This window comes from Ixodes scapularis, unplaced genomic scaffold (assembly GCF_016920785.2).
Source record: "Ixodes scapularis isolate PalLabHiFi unplaced genomic scaffold, ASM1692078v2 PGA_scaffold8__174_contigs__length_109621045, whole genome shotgun sequence".
NCBI classification, from domain to species: Eukaryota; Metazoa; Arthropoda; class Arachnida; order Ixodida; family Ixodidae; genus Ixodes; species Ixodes scapularis.
In genome coordinates, this window is record NW_024609883.1 from 11805687 (window position 1) to 11822101 (window position 16415).

Sequence of the window (16415 nt, forward strand, 5' to 3'; positions counted from 1 at the left end):
AGCATAAACTCTTTATTGTACCTAAAACTCCAGGGGTCACGAAACTCCGGTCAGCCGGCCAAATCCAACACGCGGAGGCCTTCTAACTCGCCCGTGGTTGGCCGCAGTTCTTCCAATAAAGCCCAGCCCACGGCTCGCTTTCAGCAGGCCAGCTGCTACCGTCGCAAAAATAAGCGCGGTTAAAAAGACGGCGTCGCAAAGCTTGCTAACAGCGTAAACGGCAGGTCCTGTTGTCATGTTATTTATAGGACATTGTCATCACCAACATCGCTATTGTTAGGCCCCTGTTTCATATCAGTGTATGTACGTATCAATTTCTTTGTTTTCCGGTGATAATTGCGCGTAGCGTCTTGTGTCGTATCTATGGCATATCGTCATCGGAAGCTCTATCATTCTCGTTAGTCTTCTGCCCTGAGTCGACGTGCCGAAGTTTCTATGCACTTTGATTTATTTCTTGTGAATTTTCTGGTTCCCAATTACTGTGCAAGGTCAAATTTAGATTAAATATTGCTTTTCAAAAGAACGTATGTATTTTCATCCTTCTTAGAGTCTCTGTTTTTTTACTGCAATTTTCAATTTTGTATTTAGACGCTGATCGAGAATTGTTTATTAGGTTCATCTGTCATTTAAATTTATTTTTTTATCTCTGGCAACAGATCCCCGATCCCGCGTTTCAGCAAAATTTTTAGAGACCCCTTAATCGGTATTCGTGCAAGAAGAGGGCCCAAGAATAGAGAATTGTTTTTTGAAATGCGATTGAAATTGGGCTCAATTTCAATCGCATTTGGAAATGAGTCGTGGAAAAAGTGATTGTTGAATAAGAATGCCCGGGGTTTAGGCGAGCCCTTTATTGAGGCGAGTGAACCGCATCAGTAGAAAGAAACCTTCATGGGAGTAATTTGTGTTGCAGTCCGGCACAAATGGTTTTCAAAAGGTGTACACAGGTTCATTGTAGTTTTGCCGAGCAATGCTAAAAAACCCTCGATAGTACAATATAATTTTTTTCTATTTTATTTTGTCCCCAGTAGCGCATTGGTTAGCACGTCGGGTTCCAGTACTGCAGACTTAGGTGCGAAGCTTGTTAAGGCAATTTGTTTTCTTTCTTCTAAAGCGATAGCTTTTTGGGCGACACGTTGCAGAGATTTTGAGCTCGTTGGCGGTCGTCGCCTCCTTAGAAAAACCCTTCTCTCCCCTTTTGTCGCCAGGGAAGTCGAGACATCCTGTCGGCCGTGCCGCGCGAAAATGGCAGCCCTGGTTTTCCGCCAAGAATGGCGCGACGAAGGGAGAATCTTTCTGTCGGCCGCTCGAAACCATTTTCTCCATACAGTCCTCAAGTTATGCGAAATACCACTTTGGCTGGGGCCGGTTGCTACGCGTAATGTTGGATGGTTTTAGAAACTTCCGCTTAACCACGTACCTCACGGATCACTATGAGAACTAACCACGTCGCACATTTGTCCTCATGTACGTCACGGCACCTTTCCACCCGCATTCCGCGACTGTGCTAAGGGCTTTTGTTTCTTTGCACATCATGGGCTAAAAGTTCGGCCATAAATAATGGTTTGCATTATTTCGACGGCATGTTGTCTATTTAGAGCAGAGAGGGCCGAATACAATAACAATACTCGTACGCGCCACTACATCAATAGTCCTAAGTGAGTCCCAGATAACAAGACAAAGCAACTGTAAAGGCAGCCCAGTAGCTCATTTTCTAGGCTGCTTTGCTGCTCTTGCTCGGAGTAGTCTGTGGTGGCCTTGTATGAAGGTAGATCTTTATCTCAAAATCTCCTTTGATTAAAATTCTTTTGTAGAATTCCCCGCAGGGGCGCCTGTTAAATGACGTGTTTGGTCAGTGGCGTCACCACGGACACCGAACCATGCGGGTTCGCCCGCCCACGTCTGGCTGCGCGTGCTTTTTCCGTGTCCGGGGAAGAGGTCATCCTTGTGGTTGAGCCGAGCCCCAGATAGGCTGACTCTGCAATGCCGGTTTCGCGTACCGGTGTTTGGCAGAAATCACCGTCGTGCCTTCGTTAGCTTCGGGAAGGATGCGTAGGATTCCTCTTTCATGTTAGGCTTAGGAATGTTGAAGGAGTACAGGCTGGGTGGGCGCCGAGCCCGCAGGGCTCTGTGAGGCCATGCCGCCCCAAGCCCGACCTTAGGTTTAGCTCCGTCTGTTAGGGGGGAGGAAGGCGTATGGGCTGGGGAGTGTTCGCAAATTAAGAGCACGAAAGTAACAATACGCTTAAGAAGAATACAGACAGAGCTCTTTCTGTGTGTTTCCTCGTCCCGGTCCAAGTCATTTAGAGCTGTTCCTGCCAAAACAAACTTGTGACCCTGTTATGGGAGAATCATTCGTTCTTCCTCCTCCATTCCTTCGGTGTACCTGACAGAGTTTAACAATGTTAGATATTTGAGCCGCGCCTCGAATTCTGCTGTATTGAGAAAAAAGCATGCATTCCAGCTGACTGGAAAATTTCCTAGTTTTTACACTCAAATAAAAAAAAAAAAAAGAACGGGTAGCCAAGCGCTACGTATAACGCGGCAATGAAGGCATTAAAATGTGAGTGCTAGTAACAATACATTTCTACAAGAAGGTAAGGTGCGATGCTCTAGGAGCAACTAGCTCTCAATCACCTTTCTGGAAGGGTATACTGAAAGGTCACGGCAAGGGCAGGTTTTTCCTTATCTTTTCTGTTCTTAAAGACTGTATTGTCTGCCGTTTACTGATGCAGTAACCCGGCGGCGTGTGAGGATTCTGACATGGTCCCTCTTCGTCACATAATATTTTTCAGGCTGACCAAGTATACTATATCAGACTTTTACATTACCTACGTAAGAATTTACTTCACAGCACACCAAAAAATGGCATCAGTCCACACGCCATTATTAAACAAAAGTGAAGAATGCCGGGCACAAGCACCAACTATCGCCAGCAAAGGTCAACTTTCAGCCAACTAAAATCATACATAGAATGGATTTGGACATAGCGGGTGGATCCTGTCTTTTTTTCTTTTTTGAAGATTACAAGTTGGTTGCAAGGTGCAGCGGCTCAGTTGTGCAATCTTTAAGTAGCTAACTGACTCAACCAGGATTGTGCGAGTGTTGCGGGCCTGTCCGCAAACTGCGACACGTTTTTTTATATAAAAAAATGCACACCTGAAACGTGTTGCGGGGGAACTTTCTCCCTCTTGCGCACGTGTGCTGTTTGTTGGGGATTAGAGTGCGGCGTGAACCGTGCAGCTGAGAGCGTGCGCAGGGAAGGCGCGAGGGCTTCATGACGCACATTTTCGGCCGCCGCGCGCATCCCGAGGGGCCCGAGATTGCATCAACCTCTGCGCTGCGCGCTCGTGCGGGTGGCACTAGTAGCTGCTCGGAGGTAGGGTGCCTGAAATTTGACTGCGACAGTGTGGAGGCACCCTTTTTTGTATTAAAAGCCATTTAGCAGAAAAATAAAATTGTCGAGCTCTACGATGTTATTACTCTACAAAGAGTCGCGTGTGTAAGAGGACACTACTCGAAGGCTTTCCTGTTTTCCGGTGTATCGCACGTGACCTCTCCATGCGTGGTTATAACAATTGGTGGTTTTGGCATAGCTCTGTAGTTGCAGAATAGCTGCCGCATATTGCTCCGAAAGAGTAAGCTTAAAAAGTTTGATTTCCTTTTCTCTCGAGTGTCTTACAAGTATCGCTCGTACTTTGCGCGAGCGACTGCAAATTACTTTTGCATTTTTCGCTCAGTACTACACTAACCCCGAGACATTTCCTATAGGGCCAATGGAGTCGACTTTTGTACAGTAGCGCCGAATTCCTCGTCCGTTGGTGGGGGGCTCACATTAATTGAAGGAGACGACATATCATTTCATATTCGGTAAATTATAAAGTCATATCATCAACTAATCATGCTATCCCTAAAATATCTGGCTCACTTTTCAAAACGGATTTTATATATCACGTTTGGAACGTAGTAGCCTACTTTGAAGCAGTTTCTAATCCAAGCCAAAAAGAATCCACCATGGCGCCCTTTTATTTTTGTAGGGTGGTTCTCGTATGATCGCTTCGGGGTCGTGCCAGAGCATGGATCCAGTGTCCTAAGCACCACGCCCGGTCCCGGTAGTGTAATAATAGGGACTTTTAACAAACCGTAACCGTGTTCCGCGTACCGCATTATCGGAGCCTTTGAAGCATGCTTTTAAGCGCACGCCTCGGGGTCACGGTATCAGTCTGGGTGCGCGCCTATAAAACATGTTTCAAAGGCTCCGATGGTGCGGTACGCGGAACACGGTAACAGCTCGCTAAAAGTCCCTAACGTATAGTATACGATGTGCGATTTCGCCTTCAACTGTATAAGGTGCGTAGTCGTGTGTTTGCGCGCTGTTCTTCTGTTCTGATGCGTCTCGCCGTCCAGTAAGGAATCCAGAGCTGCGACCGAAATATTTCGGGGCATATTTATTGCACACACGGTAAACGAAATTAAGTACCGCACTGGACCTGCATACGCGCAAAAATAAAACAGTGACAAAATCACTGCGTCAACCTGGCCCACAAGCTCCAGTTTCAGATCGCCAGCACCTCTCTGTCATCTGTGCACGATCTCATCACTTTATTATTACATGCGGCGCCGCACACCTTTTCTGGGAATGGGCTTTATCACTAATTTTATCACTATCACTTCTTGGGAATCATCACTAACATATATGTTTACAAGTGTACACATTGACCCACAAAATTACGCATTCAACATGCCAAGTTGGATCAGCTGTTCAATGAAAGTAAAGTTGGTCACTGATTTAAAAAAGATAGGCCACTGAGGTGGCCTCCAGCAACCATTAGCTTCATTTTTACATGTTCAAAGCTTCTCACGCAAGCGAGACGAAAATGTGGTGAAATAAAGCTTCGAAAAATGTTGGGACTCAACAGGCTGTATAACTGGTTGGGAACCACGAAGTGTCCGAAGCTTTCTTCCTCCTTGAGACAACGTTCAAATGCTCGTTCCATGTGCCAGTATCTGTAATGACAATGTGGCCATGATATTTAAAATTTTAAACCAATTTAAAAACAAAACAAATGTCTATTTACGGAGAACAAACCAATGGCATAATGCCGTTGTTGCATCCGGAACCGTGCAAAAATAAATGAAACTTTAAATTAAAATGTCGGAAGCGTATTTCTTTCTTTTTATTACCCTCCGTCTGTTCGAGGAGCGCCAGAGACCATTTTCAAAATTAAACCCAATTGTTACACTTTAAATACGCGCTGTGCACCTCGAGACCATTAACTTCATTAAAACCGTACTTGTTCGAGGTAAAGACTATAGGAAAGCATGTGTTTTTACTGCGAGAACGAGCCTGCTTAGAGTAAGGAAAACCCGCAAAAGCTTAACGGTAAGTTCGGAAAATCAGACTGAGTACAGGAGATACATACTCCCTGTCTTTTCTTGAAAAAAATGAACAAACAAAAACTTGTGGGTCTTGGCATTTGCGCTGTTCGTGCACCATTAGGATTAGGCCACGTAAAATGCACCTCTCAACTGTGTGTGAAACATTGCACCAAAATATCCATGAAGTTCGACCGGCGCGCGGAACGCCGGGGAGCGGAACCAGGCTCGCACGACCCTTGGGTAAACAAAACCACGAGACACCGCCGTCCGCCGTTACGAAGTTTCGAATTCGGGCGAGGGGAGCAGCGGCGCCCTCCAAGGCCCAGGACGCCGGCGAGGAGAGCGGGTCGGTTTAGAGTCTTGGTTTCAGACCGAAAACGGAACAGAAAGAAATATATCAAATATATTACACTTTATTTTCGTGGTGCGGTGAAGACGTTTTGTGGGAATTACTGTTAGCAAACAAAGTTCCATATTTTTGTATAATGAGAGCCCCCCATCACCCAAGTGTTGCTGCCGGTGGCGACGCTATACACAGCGCCGCTGATGGTGGCGACGCTAATGTCAGCGCCGCGAAACTCGGACTGTGACCGGGTATTGACTACACTTTGAATGAAGACCGTAGCTCCTCACGCAGATATGTCTCTCCTTGAAGTGCGTTGAAGGGCACAGACACGACTTATTTGGAAATTGTTGAAGGCGCGCGACCGGCGATTGTTAAGGTATCCGTTTGAGGGAATTATGTTGACTTATCATTTTTACCAATTTTTCCTTTGCCTGTTTGAACACAGGACACGGTCGCTCCTCTAGGCACATTTAGGTTGACTGAAACTGCGGGTTAAATAGCTTTTCTTCGAATGTCGGAATAAGATAATTGCGCTCTCTTTGTAGTCTACAAAAGTCGACGCGGTCAAATTAGATGTTAGGTTAGCGTTGTTGTCAATAATTTTAACAAATTTGAAGATCACTACTCATCATGGCTACCCATTTGAAACGCGAAGCGAGTTACAAAAGCTGTTTTAGGTTGTTTCAAATAACAGAATATTTCACTGCGTTGCCGACTTCCGCTTCAACATTTGTGGAGACAAATCCTACGTTATGGCGTCCATAGATTTTACAACTCGCGCATTTTTGCGACAAAGGCCAGTACGTTTTGTATGTTCGGTGAGAATGCGTTAGCACAGTGCTCAGCAACTAAATCTGATGGATATTTTTTTGCTTTCGAGTGCCGTTTCGTGGAACTGAGCTTGCACTCAAATTCCAGAGTACAGTCGAACTTGGCGCGATAACACCTGTGATACGAAGAAAAAACAAAACAAACGCGCATGAGGAAAGAATAAAATACAAGATTTCAAGTTGTTGTGAAAGAAAAGATTATACAAAGGATGTGGTCGGATATAGTTTCTTATGCGACGTATTGACACGTAAAACTTCGTAACATCTACATATAATGCTTAAGCTCGTATAAAATGTGGTCAAGTCTTCTAAACCGATTGAATCAATTGAGATTATTTCGGACGAAAATGAAGCTTTATTCCTTTTTTAGTGACGTTTACAACACAGACGGTGACCTTGGCAATTGAGGGGTGCGACGTACAACCCAGTGACAGGTCCTGGCTGGGCAACAGCGGCGAACCAGTTGCCGAACTACATTACTACGTCTTCAAGAACTTCGAGCGCCATCTCGGGGAAAGCAGAAACATAAAAATAAAGAAACAAGCACCATTTTTTTTGTTTTCTAATTTTCTGTAGTTACTGAACGAATGAAATTATATAAATAATTTTGATATGATTCTGTTGCGGGTTAAATGTAAAGACACGGGGCGTAAAACGGTTTACTTATATTTAACTTCGTAGGATGTCTTCAAAAGCAAAAATGCCAAAACAATCAATTTTTGGAAATTTCACAATTTTGTTGAACATAAAATATAGAGATAGGTCTTCGTAAGGTTCAGTTTCTTAAAAAACTTGTCATTCTGAATGAAGTAAACATTTATAAAAAATATCCCACACAAAAATGCTCTATGGTCGTGTATCGGAAATTATATGGCAGGCAATCACCCCTTGTTGCCCTGTATAATGGGCTATCTAAATCTATAAATACAGCTACAGCCAGCTAAAGAAAAATCTATAGCACCGTTTCTAAAGACTGGGAACCAGTAGATTTTCTTTACCCGCCTATAGAAAATCAGTACCAGCACTTGCTTCTTCAGGAAAAACGCTCCAGGTTAGAAAATTAACGCAATAATAAGTTTCTGTAATACCGCTGACAAAGCATGACACAAGAGAGGTTCTTTGCTGTTGCAACGAGTTGTGAAGACAGTAATATTGTTTGTTTGAAAAATCCATTGAAATACTTGTGCAACAAATAAAATTAATTATTACCCCACAAAAGTGAAAATAGATTACACTGGCACCGAGAACTCCAATCAAACAATAGCTGGATTGTAATATTCAGCAAGAGTGTGCTGCATTTCATCACTGCATTGATAACATGATTCATGAAACTTATTAAAATATAATATTAAATTTTAGTTAATAGCCTAATGATCTATTCGCTTTTTCCATTGTGTTAATTTAAGAGATGGGGCTATTCCAAGAGACAATTCAAATAATGTATTAAGTACGAGTAATATTTGCTCCGCCTCTCCGCGTTTATGCGACAAAGGACGGTAGTCATTGGCTCAGTCCGATTCAAGAATAAGACTGCCATATATGGAGGTAGTGCGAACTTCGCGTACCTAAGGAGGGGTGGGGGTGCGGTGTCGGTCGCGTTGTTAATGTTGTGTGGGGGTTGTTCTGCGCGTGTGCTGCGTATTTTGTGTGTTCAGTGATGTATATGTGTCTACCATAGCGTTCAGAAGTCGCGGAAACTTGAATTTAGCTTTCTTTTTTTTTGATACTTTGTTGGCTAAAGATAGCCATAGGAAAGCTCATACAGCCTTCTTTAGCTGACCGTATAAATTGCTAAAGACACCAAAGAAAAAGCCCTAGGCAGCTATAGCATGCTGGCTATTGCGAGCCAGCCATTAGAAAAGCTAAAAACCGTTATGGCTGGACAGCGGCAATGCCATAAACAAAGCTAAAAAACCCGATTAAGACGACCGTAAAAAATGGTAAAGAAAGCCATAGAAACCTCTTTAGCTAATTTGGCCAAATAGGTAAAGCCAACCATTAAAGAATTTTCTATAGCCGATCATGACACATTTTTATATGGCATATGTGCACCACTGATCGCGTGAGAAGAAAAAAAAAAAACATGACCCATTCCACTCTGCAAGGAGAAGGAGGGTGTCCAGCGAAGATATTTAGTACACGACCCAGACGTGACACGGAATTTTGAACAAAGGTTCGAACATATTTATTGTCGTGATCGGGGTTCAGCGTGATTAAAGGTAGGCACAAACATTTATTGATGTCTTAAGTGGTGGTCATTATTTCGGATGGACGTCTAACACCGCCCCGTGGAGCGGGAGGAAACTAGACACGCGCGACGGGACCCCCACCCGGTGGAAAGTAGACACGCGCTTGGGGACCGCCACGCCGGGAAAGCGGAAGGAAAGGAAACTAGGCACGCAAGCGGCTTGGAACGACGACAAGAAGAAAGCGGTGCGAGCGTAGACATGGCCGACGCGGGTCGCACAAAAACAAATCTCTTAGAAAACCTTACTATCTACCTGAGAGTCTACTGATCTTAAAAATGGTGCCTATATTTGATAACTAATGCACTGAACAGGCCTATCTCTAAATTACCTCATCATCAATGAGAATGCCGGGAAGGGTGTCCCACGCGCCGCACGTGCCCGTGTCTGCAGCAGTAACTTTTCTAAAAAAGTCAAAAGTCAAATTTGGGGGGTTTTACGTGCTAAACCTACGACGGGCATCTGGCACGCCTCAGCGGAGGACTGAGGATTAATTTCGACCATTCGGGGATCTTTTGACGTGCAACCGAAAGCTCGGTTACACGGCGCCTTCTCCGCAATAAGCCTCCGTCATATTGCGGGCACTTCGGCAGGGATTCGAACCCGCCACCTGGGGATCCGTAGGCCGGCGCTCTCGCCTCGGAGCCACCGAGGCGGCTAGCAGTGACTTTTCTAAAGCAAAAGTCTAGAACAAATAGCATCTTGCACGCGCGTTCGTCAACGCTTTTTTTTTTTTGGTTATTTACTTTTATGCGGGGGAGGTGTGCGCGCGAGGCGTGTTCGGCTGTGCGAGCGTACAGGTTTTGTTGACGCCTATGGAAACTCCACGAGACACAAACCATAAACAGCTTGCTAAAAAAGAAAAATTAGATGTATTTTTTTTGTTAGGTTTTAGGGTGCGCTCTGTCACTCCTATGGCATTGTACATTTCCTTCCTGTAGGAATGCATCGTTATTGGAATTCACATCTCAATAAACTCTGCCTGCCATTACACTTCGTACTTTGTTACAGCGGTGAGGCAAGATACAAAAACACGGATGTGCAATGTTTTTTCTTCTTATTTTCGCTATTTTGCGAGTGTGCATTGTTTGTCGATTGGTTGTACAGGAAACCGGCTGTGAGTGAGAAGATGTTTCGACCGTCTCTTTTCCCACGTCTCTACACTTAAAACCCAAGTGGACAGCCTTAAGATATAACAGTGAAGGTTCAAATGTATTTTTAATATAAATTGTAGGAACATATTGTCGCCAATCAGGGATTGACATTTGGCGTGAAGTAACCATTACCTGTAGTGGAAAGGGAGAAATGACACTGCATACACAAAATAGAATATCCCAGGCTGATAAAGATGTTTATTTATTTAAGAGTTTCTTTTCAAGTTGACAATAAGTTGGTAAGCAAAAGCATCTAGCTGGGCGTCCGTTGTATTTCAAGTTATTGTCAGCTTCATAAGTGAGACCGCGCTCAGCGCTACGATCCGCCGAACACTTGAAGCAGCACCAGGAGTGTATCGTCATGGCGCTGGTCGTCTTTGTGCGTTTTCCAGCTAAAAGAATCATGCGCAGTGAATGCACCGTGAAACTATGCTGCCTGGAGCGCGTCTTCCACCGGTGCGTTTAGGGTCCTATGATGCCCATACATCAAAAGTAGTCACGAATACGCAACCAATGACATCACAGACGCCGAAGCGTCATGCTGTTGCATGTCGCGATCCTGGCGGTTGGTCACAGAAATACTAAAGAGAAGCTGCGAGTAGCACAAGCGAACGTGACTGTCGCTGTCGTCTCGGCGTCCCAACTTCTGGCTGCCGAAGCTTCCGTGAACTGCTACACTGGAGGTCGACCTGGAGCAGAAGAGTCGTCTGCCAATCACACCACAGCTGTTGAGAAGACAGCAGGATTGCTACTTGGCAGCATTACACTTTTCAGACGTCATTAGGCGGAAACCGAAGGACCACTTTTTGGACGCTGTAAACACACCAGTCCGAGACGCGTTCCAGGCACCATAGCGACACTGAGCCTTCTTCTAGGCACAAAGACTACAATAGTTATGACTATTTACTTTAGGCATTTGCTCCGTCGGATAGTCACGCAGGCTCTGGTCGGACACTGTGAAATGGAATAGAGCTGTAAATATTATTCACACTGTAGTTCTGAGAAGAAAACAGCTCTGCGTGTTGCCCCTTCGTATAAAAAGAATCACTGGAGATGAACTTCGCGATCCATTCTAGGGTTTCATGGCCGGAGAAATATCCCGTTATCAAAAAATTATTTCCAGTTATGACAGCTTAACACATGCACGCGAAATCATTGCTTCTCATTCCTCTATTTAGCTAAAAAAATGCAACTACAACGACGGCTTGGGATTTTAAAACAATGGATAAATTCTCAAGGGGCTATCAATCTGAACTTTCACGTCCAATGTCCACTTGCGTCATTTATTAGTATACAGTTGTTCCTATTTAGAAATATTCAAGGGCAAAACCACTGTCTTGTTTTCAAATAAATTTAAAGTAGCTTCAAAGCGACTTGGAGCATAAACTCCTTATTGTACCTTAAACACCAGGAGCCTCCAAACTGCGGCTCGCGGCGCAAATCCGGCCCGCGGAGCCTTCCAATCGTCCCGTGGCTGGCCGCTCTACTTCCAATGAAGCCCAGCCCGTGGCTCGCTTTCAGCAGGCCCGCTGCTACTGGCGCAGAAATAAGCGATCGTAAAGAGACGTCGTCGCAAAGCCGACTAACCGAGTTGACGATGGTACCAGAAAGAAAAGACATAAATCTTCCTAGCAATAAGGCGTGTCTTCTAGTCATACTATTTATTGGGCATTGTCATCACCAGCAGCACTACTCTTAGTCCCCTGTTTCCTATCGATGTAACTATGTTTTGTTATATTTATTTATTTATTTATTTCCCATGCACATTGCGCGTAGTGTCTGGCGGCGTATCCATTGTACATTGTCAGCGTCAATTGTATAATTCTCATTGGTCTTCTGCCCTGAGTGGACATGCCAATGTTCCTATGCGCTTTGATTTCTGTCCATGTGAATTTTCTGACTCCAAATAACTGTGTAAGGTTATACTTAGATAAATATTGCTTTTCAAAATAAATACATCTTTTCATCCTTTTTATATGCTCTTGTTTTACTCTAACTTTGATTTTCTTATTTAGACGCTTATCTGGAACTATTTATAAAGTTTACTTCTTATTTATATTTACCTATTTATTCCACGGCAACAGATCTCCGATCCAGCCTTTCAGGCAAAATGTTCAGAGACCACTTTGACTGTACTCATGCAATAGGATGGCAAAATAATAAATACATTTTTCTTTTAAATTGCGATTGAAATATCGCTCAATATTTGTCGCATTTCGAATTGAATCGTGGGAAATGTAAGTGCTGCCCGGGCAATAGACGAGCTGTTCGGAAGTAAAGCGATTCGCATCAGTAGAAAACTTTACGTGAACACTTTTTGTAACACTCCGACGCAAACGGTTCTGAGCAGGTGTATGGAGGTTCATTGCAGTTTTGCAGAGCAATCCTGATAAACCACAGGTAGAAATATAAAAGCAAACAATCAAAATGTTTTCAGTAGCGAACCGATTACCGCGTCGGTTTACCATCCTGCAGACTTGGGTGCGGAGCTCGTGAGGGCAATTTGTTTTCTTTCTGCTAAAATATAGCTTTACGGGCGACACTTTGCAAAGATTTCTGGCTCTTTGGTTGACGTCGCCGTCATAGAAAAACCCCTTTTCTCTCCCCTCTTGTCGCCAGGGAAGTCGGGACATCCCGTCGGCCGTGCCGAGTGAAGAATGCAGCCCTGGCTTTCCGCCAAGAATGGCGCGACGAAGGGAGAATCTTCCGGTCCTGTGCTCAAAACAGTTGTCTCCAAACATTCCTCTCGTTATACGCAATCCCACTTTGGCAGTGGTCATTTGCTACGTGTAATATTGGATGGTTTGAGAAAGTTCCGCTTAACCACGTACTTCACGGATCGCTATGAGAACTATATAATTCTCATGGAGGTGCGACGTGGTTCTATAACCACGTCGCACCTCCGTCCTCAGGTACGTAACGGCAGCATTCCACCCGCATTGCTCGACTTTGATACAGCTATCGCTTTTGTTTCTTTGCACTTTGTGGGCAAAAAGTTGGACTTTAAAAAATGGTTTGCAATATTTTAAAATTATATTGACTGTGGTTTATTTAGAGCAGAGTGGGCAAAATACAATAACAATTCCCGTACACAACAATGAACCAATAATTAAATGAGTCGCAGATAATAAGACAAAATGACTGTAAAGGCGGCCTAGTAGCTCATTTTCTAGGCTGTTTTTTCTATTGTCGTTAGGAGTTGTCTGTGCTGGCCTTGTATGGATGCTGGATCTTTATCTCTACTTTTCATTTGATTATGACTCCTTGTAGAATTCCCCGCAGGGGCCACCTGTGAAAGAAGGGGATTGGTGAGTGGCGTCACCACGGACCCTGAGCCATGCGGCTTCGCCCGCCCACGTCTGGCTGTGCGTACCTTTCCCGTGTCCGAGGAAAAGGTGATCCTGGTGGTCGAGTCGAGCCCGGGGAAGGTTTGGACCCTTCGTCCCGACCTCTTCGAGGCGGCGTCTTCTTTGGTCGTCACCTGCCGGTGTGGTGTCCGCGACATGTCGGCGGTTGTGCTTAACCGTTGGCTGACTCTGCAATGCCGGTTTCGTGTACCGGTGTTTGGCAGAAATCGCCGTCACGCCTTCGTTAGCTTCGGGAAGGATGTGAACGATTCATCGGCCGTGGTGGGCTTCGGAATGCTGAATGAGTACAGGCTGGGTTGGCGCCCAGGCCGCGGGGCTCAGTGTTGCCATGCCGCGCCAAGCCCGACCAAAGTTCTTGCTCCATATATTGAGGGGGGAGGGGGGGGGGGGGAGCTGGGGTTCGTTTGCAAATTATCTTCATTTTGACAAGAAAAGAAAACAGTGAAGAGCGCAAACAATCCAAGTCGTGAGGGAAATTTGCTGTTGAAGTGTTCGCAAATGAATAGCACAACAGTGACAACAATTTTAAGAAACCTACGGACAGCGCTCTGTCTGTGTGCTACTTCGTCCCGTTCCAACATCTTTTAGCGCTGTTCCCACCAGGACAAGCTTCAAAAGCTGTTCATGTGCGAAGTATTCTTTTCGCCTTCTCCACTCCTTCGGCAAACCTGAAAGAGTTTCCCAATGTTCGATGTTTGAAACGCGCTTCGAATTCTGCTGCTTTGATGAAAAACATGCATTCCAGCTGACTGGAAAACTTTCTAGTTGATACGCTGAGACGGAGAAAAGAACGGGCAGCCAAGCACTAAATACAACGCGGCAATGAACGCATTAAAATGTGAGTGTCAATCGCAATACATTTCTAAAAGGTAAGGTAAGGTGGGATGCCCTAGGGGCGATTCTCAATTCCTTTCCGGAAAGGTATACTGAATGGTAAGGTCAAAGGTAACTTTTTCCTTATATTTTCTGCTCTGCGAAACTGTACTCTTTGCCGTTTCCTGATGCATTAACACGGATGAGTGTGAGAAGTCTGAGACAGTCACTCTTCGTCATATGATATTTTTCAGGCAGACCAAATATACCATTTCAGACTTTTATACTAGATACATAAACATTAACATTACACCACACAAACCCACAGCCCTAGTGCGTGCGCCATTAGCAAACAAAAATGAAGAATTCCGGCATAAGAACCAACTCTTGCCAATAAAGGTCAACTTTCAGTCAAATAAAACTCTACATGGAATGAATCTGACCATATTTAATTCTTTCGTCTTTTTTTCCTTTCGAGATTACAAATTGCGCGCAGGGTGTGGCGGCTCAGTCGCGCCATCTAAGTATCTAAATAACTAAACCATGATTGTGCGAGTGGTGCGAGCCAGTCCGCGGACTCCGTCTCGCCTTTTATATAAAAAAGTACACACTGAAACGTGTTGCGGGGGAATGTTCTCTCTCTGGCGCGCGTATGCTGTTTGGTGTGGATTACAGCGCGGGGTGAACCGTGCAGCTGACCGCGCGCGCAGGGAAGGCGCGAGGTTGCCGCCCTTCATGACAGGCATCTTCGGCCACCGCGGGCATTCCGAGGGGGCCGAGATTGCATCGGCCTCTGCGCTATGCGGTCGTGCGGTTGGCACTTGTACTTTCTCGGAGATAGCGCGCCTGAAGTTTGACTGCGACAGTGCTTAGACACCCTCTTTTGTATTAAGGGCCAGTTAGCAGAAAAATAAAATTACCGAGCTCTAAGATCTTATTACAGAACAAAGAGTCACGTGTGTGAAAGGGCACTACTGGAAGGCTTTCTGTTTTCCGGTTGATCACACATGACCTCCGCATGCGCGGTTATAACAATTGCTGGTTTTGGCATAGGTATGTAGTTGCAGGATGGCTGCTGCATGATATTTCAAAGGACTAAGATTAAACGTTTGGTTCCCTTTTATCTTCATTGGCTTACAAGTCTCGCTCGAACTTTGCGCGAGTTACTGCAAATTATTTCTGCATTTTTCGCTGAGTACTACACTTTGACTGAAGACGTAGATGCTCACGCAGATATGTCTACCTTTGAAGTGTCTTGAAGGGGCACAGAAACGACTACTTTGGAAATTGTTGAAGGCACGCGACCGTCGTTTGTTAAAATGTCCGTTTGACGGAATTATGTTGACTAATAATTTTTACCAATTTTTCCTTTGCCTGTTTGAACACAGGACATGGTCGGTCCCGTAGCAAATTTAGGTGCACTGAAACTTCTCTTCAAATGTTGGAATAGGAAAATTGCTGTCTCTTCTTAGTCTACAAAATCAGAGCGGTCAAATTAGATGTTGGGTTAGCGTTGTCTGAGGGGCGCTTCGCACGCTGACTCGCGATTGCAACCTTTTCGCGTGTGTTCGGATGAAACCTTTAAAATCGCGCTCCTGATTTATATAGTACGCCCACTTTTTCACTGTTCTTTCGTTACTGGACATAAATATAGTCGTTTTCAACCCCATTTTTCTGAGTTGTTTACACTTATAATCAATATTGTGAACAAATTTGAGGATCACCACTCATCATGGGTATTGATTTAGAACGCGAAGCGAATTACAAAAGCTGTTTTATGTTGCTTCAAAGGACGGACTATTTCACTGCGTTGCAGACTTCCACGTCAACATTTGTCGAGACAACTCCTATGTTATGGCGTCCATCTATTCAGTATAATTCTCGCATTTTTGCGAGAAAAGCCAGCACGTTTTGTATACGCGCAGAGAATGCGTGAGCACAGTGCACAACAATAAGATCTGATGGATATTTTCTTGATTTCGAGTGCTGTTTCCTTGCTGTGAGCTTACGCTGAAATTCAAGAGTACGGTTCGAACTTGGTGCAATAACAACTGTAATGCGAAGAAAAAACAAAACAAACTTCAATGAGAAAAGAATAAAATATAAGCTTTCACGTTGTTTTGAAAGAAATCATTATACAAAGGATGTTGTCGGACATTTTTACTTGTGTGTCGTATTGACACGTGGAACTGTGTAACATCTACATATAATTCTTAAGCACATGTAAAATGTTCTCAAGTGTTCTAAACCTATTGGATCAATTGAGAATATTTCAAACGAAA